Consider the following 6,000-nt stretch of genomic DNA (forward strand, 5'->3'; position numbering starts at 1 on the left):
CACAACACATGTGGAAATGATTGTAAGTCATGAAACAGAAGAAAAGCAAGTCACCTACTGTTTTAGGAGGTTACATGCTCATAATAAAGAGCAGAAATAAGCAAGGGCTAGCTATGATGCTGTGAAATTCCAGAAATTAGTGGTGATGAAATTAAACATGCTATGGTCACAATTTCTCTTGTATTCTAGTCATTCACAAGAACTAAACTGCCTTGTACTATTGGAGTATTTCATGGGTAAGGTATAACATTTTACACCAATTATTATGGTTCTCAGAATGCAATATTAAAGATCCCCATGAAAACATACCATAAGTTTGAAAAAATCAGGATCAATAATAAAATTACAGTTTGGATATAAAATGTCCTCCAAAAGCCCTGTGTTGAAGACTTCGTTGATGTCAGATGTCCTTCTGTATATGTGCTGCTTTTATTGGTTGATGAATAAAGTTGCTGCAGCCAATGGCTTAGCAGAGCAAAGTCAGCAAGAAATTTGAACAGAGATATATAGAAAGAGCAGGCAGAGTCAGAGAGACATCATGTAACCGCCAAAGGTGTATCATGCTGTCACCGGTTAGCCATACGACTTAGCATTTTAAGAAAAGCTCCTAGTTAGAAAGTGGTTACAGATATGCAACAAAGACAGATTCAGACAAAAATAAACCTCAGAATGAGTCACAGTGTGTTTAAAAAATGTACGTAAGTTTGAGAGAGAGGAAAAGGAGTACAGACAGAAAGAGAAGTACAAACAGTTAAAGATTAAAGGAGCAAAGATAATAAAATAAATATTAAAAAGTAATAGAGTAAAGACAAATAAGTCATGTAAAGATGGAAAATACACAGAGTTTGGATTATGCATTTTACTGTGTTTTCTTTGAATTTTTTGACTGCAGAGAGACATTTGATTCTAGGGGCTGCTAAACTAAACCAACATAAAGGTGTCTTGACTTCAAAATTTGAGTCTTAAGGATGTTAATTTAGAAAAGAGATTCTGCTTTTGTTTCCATAGAAGATGAGAACCTGTGGATTCCTTCCAGACTAATGTGGTTTGATGAAACAAGACTCTCCCCCAAAATGTTTTCGCGAGCCCTAAAAATACTTTGCCCAACAAACAGTAGGAAGTAGTTTGGAGAAAACTATGCCCAAATTCCAAAAATGATTGTTTATAAATGTTTACTTTCATTTAAATGGGGTTGGTTATAAGTGACTAATGGTCACAGTCAATCTCTAAAAAACGGGGGGAATATGATATACAGAGATGAAATACTTTATATTGGTACAGATTTTTGTTCTATTGATACAAATTTACAGCTGATTTTGTTACACTGTGTATATGTATTTCTGCTCTTGTTTATGGTATTGTGTTCGTGCAGCTCATTTAAAAATGTAATGTATAATTAAAAATTACAGATTAATAGTCATTTATAATAGTCAAATTTATAGTCATGTTAATTAGGCCTTCTAGATATTTCAGTTACATAAAAAAAGCTTCAACACTTCAAAGACCTACAGAAAATGACATTTAAAGATTTTAAGAACTTAGACTTTTCTCAACACTGAAACATGTCTGCTTCTGGCAGCACCAATAACTTCAAGAGGAAGATGGGCATCAAAGAGGCTCCTTATGGAGTTTGCTAGCCATTTGGGCAAGAAACTGCTTTTGCCTGGACTACTTGATGGTATGCTATATAAACTGGACATGTAGGACCCACCGAAAAATGACTGCTAAACTTTCCAAAAGATGGGATGGCCCTTCAGGGTTCCTGCTTCAAAGAAGAAACTGCCAGACATTATGCAGGACACAGAAGAAAGCAACTGATGAACTTTGTCAGTACAAGACAGAACAGATCTAAAATGTCCTGCTTCATGGAAAAGTCTGCCAGATGCTATGGGCCTGAAGGCTGAAGATGGATGCCCCACCATTACAGAAGAGCTTTGGGTGACTGTCCAGACAACAAGAGGTCTCTGTCATTTCTAAAAGTTTAGAAGTTGCTTACAATGCATTTCCTGTTTAATTAAGCAATAGTATATCCTTCTCGGGTCTTTGATAGAGTTGAAGACAAATAGTTATAGTTTTCCTTATTCATGATAAAAGATAAATTAAACATAAAACTTTAGACTCCAAAGATAGGATAGATGATAGAATATTTTCCTTAATTTGCCAAATAGTAAATGGGTTAAATATTGTAACTATAATTCCTGCTTGATAACTGTTTTGTATAATTTTACTATGTTAAAGTTAAAACCTTCCTTTTCAACTAGACAGAAAAAGGAGAGATGATGTGGGATATCCTTCTGTATATGTATTGCTTTATTGGTTGATTCAAACAATGGCTTAGCAGAGTAAAGTCAGGCAGAAAATCTGTACAGAGATATAGAAAGAGAGTAGGCAGAGTCAGAGAGATGCCATGTAACTGCCAAAGGAGTTACATGCTGTCACTAGTAAGCCACAGCCTCATTTCAATACACAGATTAATAGAAATAGGTTAATTTAAGATGTAACAGCTAGCTAGGAATATGCCTAAGCTATTGGCCAAAGTGTTACAATTAATACAGCTTCTGTATGATTATTTAAGTCTGGACATCTGGAAACGAATAAGCAGTCTCTGCTTACACTTTTTAATAGGCTCATGGTGAGTGGAGCCAAAGGAAAGAAGACAGACCATGTGGTGGCATATCCTTGGAAAGGACCCACACACAAACTCCTTCATGGCTGGTAAACTCTGAGCATGTACTTCCTCCAAGGGCTGAAATGAGCCTCTCCCCCTCAGAGTCATTTATCTCACGTACTTTGTATCAGAAAAGGAAAGCTGAGTAAGAAGATAAGTAAAAGGTAAGCATACAAACACCCAAATAAAAGGATTTATAGGCTGATATTATGAACTTTATGATAACTAGGTAGTAAATAAAAACTATTTCTGAAGATAGCTTTCACTAATCTGTACCACTGAAGAGGGCTAAAATATGCACACTCAAGTCCAACATACCATTACCCAAAATTCATCTTACTGGTGGCAAAAAGAAAATGTCCCAATCCAATAGGCCTCAAGCATATTTTACATTATGGTGATTGTTCTTCCATCTATGACACTTAAATTTTAAAAATATGTACATGATGTGACAATTTTTCATAAGTATAGAGGGCCTTTTTACTTTTAGTGCCAACAACAATAAAAATAATAACATACAACAAACGAACTACGGGTAATCAAGTAGAGGGCACTACATTTAAAAATGAGTGTGAAATCTGTCCAAAGCGCTTTGTGAACTGATACCAAGAGCTGATCCTTTCTAAAGAAGGTAATTAGAAAAACTGGATTTTTGTTTTCCATATTTATCACAATATATTTAATATAGTAAATCCAAGTTTGTTTGTTTATACTATAGTAGGAAACTATTTCTAAGTCTTTCCAACAGCAAAAGTGCCCAAAGATGAGGAATCCATATAATGTCATTCTCAAGGGTCTTCCTGATGGAACAGTGGCAGAAGCAAGGATGCCACAGTCTGTTATCTCTCCCTAGTCAGTCGACTGCCCAGAAAAGCTGGGAGAGTATGGAGAACTCAGAAACTCTGAACGGATATGAGGTTCAACTAACATCAAAAAAGTTATTGATAGATTTGAAGATGAAGTATGTTTGGGAGGGAAGGGGGAATGATCTTGAGAGAATAACTCAGTTTTGTGCTTTGAATTTTGTGCTTAAGAAAACAAATTTTTTATAAAATGTGCCCCAGTATCAGTGACAGCACACTGTCACTCGCAGTCACTGGCAGTGTCACGGCACGCATTTCAGCTAAAGTGTACGGAGATCACTGCAGTAATCACCATGTAGCCATACTTCAGCAGAATACAAGACGGTGACACAATGTGCTTATTTTAAACTTCTGAACTAACACATGGAAGAACAGATTTGGGTTCAGACAAAAAAAATTAGACAAAATTAATCCCAATAAGCCCTTCTTGAAATTTATATATAATACAAGTAATTCAAAACTTGCGACTCAGAGAATAACTTTGATGTTCCTGAATATGACCATGCAGAAGAAATTAGCATATGGCTACACTAACATGAAACATTTATATTTCCTTGTTACTTTCTTTTTAACACTTTAAAAATGAAAACAGTAAATTAAGACCTTAAGAATAATAGAAGACAACTGACTGTTAATATGTGTTAATATTTAATTTTAATTTGTCTTGTTATGGGAATAACAACATTATTCTAGACACAAAAATGAACGCTGGAAACTACATGAGAACAATAACATTCTCCCCATGCTGGTGGTGGGAAGTTTGTATCATAATACTGATACTGAACTAATAAACGCTTAAACATAGCTATAATATAGTTTTCAAGAAAAATGCAAACAAATGATTCTATCTAAATAGAAGCACATGTATTTCACGTTCAAATTCTCATTCAAAGGTTCCCCTCATTTACAAGATTTCTCTGTATAACAGCCCTGACTGTCCTGGAACTCACTTTGTGATTAGGCTGGCCTCCAACTCAAGAGATCTACCAAGTGCTGGGATTAAAGGTGTGCACCACCATGCCCATCTCAAAGGTTCTTAAAATTAAAATAATACTTATGTCAATACAGTAAATGACTTTTATAGAGACAGGATTGACTAATTTAAACCTTTTGATCTTTAAACAAAAATGTTTTGGATTAAACAACAATAACTTGGACTAAGACTTATAAGAATCTGATTTTAAATAATGTTTTTCAAAGAGTGCTATAATTGGTGGGACATTATATAGATCAGAGGAGTAACACCAGTTCTCACATGATTGTGACAAGGAACAATAGGGCTGCTCAGCCACATTAGAGCAATTCTATATAAAGAGAGCCTTGGAGGAAGGGCAATATTCCTGGTATGGTGGGAACAAGTCTCAGTAACTTCAATATGGTTTGAAAGCTTTCTAACTCAAATGAACCATTAAGACTGCCAGGAGCTTGAAGAGGTGCAGCTAATACTGCCCAACACCTCTGTCTCTGGCTTCAGAAGCAGGGTCTGGCAAACAGTTCTCAGTGCAAAATGACAGTCTTGTGAAGATGGAAAAATATTGGATGAGGAGCTGGTCCCAGGCTCTGGGATATAAATGATGTATTATTTGGCTCCCTTCATATGCTGAAAAAGCACTTACTGGGAGCTGATATAAGATGTTAAAATGTAACCTTAACCAAACAATGGATAGTAATAGCTGACACATCAGAGCAATCCACAGTTGAGCCTAGTTCATCTCAGCTAACTCCCTCATGTCCTTCCTTCCGTCAGGATCCAAATATCCCACTGGAGTGCTTTAAAGTTACCTCCATAATTTAACCATTCATTAAAAAGTATGCAGACTAACAGCAATGGCAGTTAAAAAAACTATTATGATAAATTTCATATGTAAATGATATATATATATATATATATATATATATATATGCTTTATTTTACCTAAAATTGAACTTTAAAAATTTGTCAGATGTGGTGGCACATGCTTTGAATCCCAGCACTAGGGAGGCAAAGCTCTGTGAGTTCAAGGCCACGCTGGTCTACAACAGGACAGCCATGGCTGTTACACAGAGAAATCCTGTCTTGAAACCCACCACCCCCCTTTAAAAAATAAACAGTGATTCATAATTGCTGATTTCTAAATATTTTAAACAAATATGCTTCCAAATGGAGAAGAATGAACTTAGACCTCCACCCCTTTCCACATATAAAAGTAACTCCCCTTGTTTCAAGGCATATGTGAAGATCTGTGAAGGAAACAAGGATGAATATTTGCCACCATCTTGAGCTGGGCAGTGCTTTTTACATATGACATCAAAGTCACAAAACATAATGTGTTCTTCATCAAAACTAAAAACTGTGCGTGACACTATCACACACAAGAGAAAGAGAGAGAGAAGGGAGGGAGGGAGGGAGGGAGGGAGAGGGAGAGAAAGAAAGAAAGAGAGAGAGAGAGAGAGAGAGAGAGAAAACTTACAGGCTAAGAAAAAAAAACA

At 35.8% G+C, this 6,000-nt stretch overlaps 1 protein-coding gene across 3 annotated transcripts in view; it reads right to left on the reverse strand.

The window, feature by feature from the left end:
* The window catches only part of Fer (FER tyrosine kinase), a 323,903-nt gene that overhangs the window by 185,933 nt on the left and 131,970 nt on the right, over positions 1-6,000 (reverse strand). The window lies entirely within an intron of this gene.

The sequence above is a fragment of the Microtus ochrogaster genome, linkage group LG4 (genome assembly GCF_000317375.1).
Source record: "Microtus ochrogaster isolate Prairie Vole_2 linkage group LG4, MicOch1.0, whole genome shotgun sequence".
Taxonomy (NCBI): Eukaryota; Metazoa; Chordata; class Mammalia; order Rodentia; family Cricetidae; genus Microtus; species Microtus ochrogaster.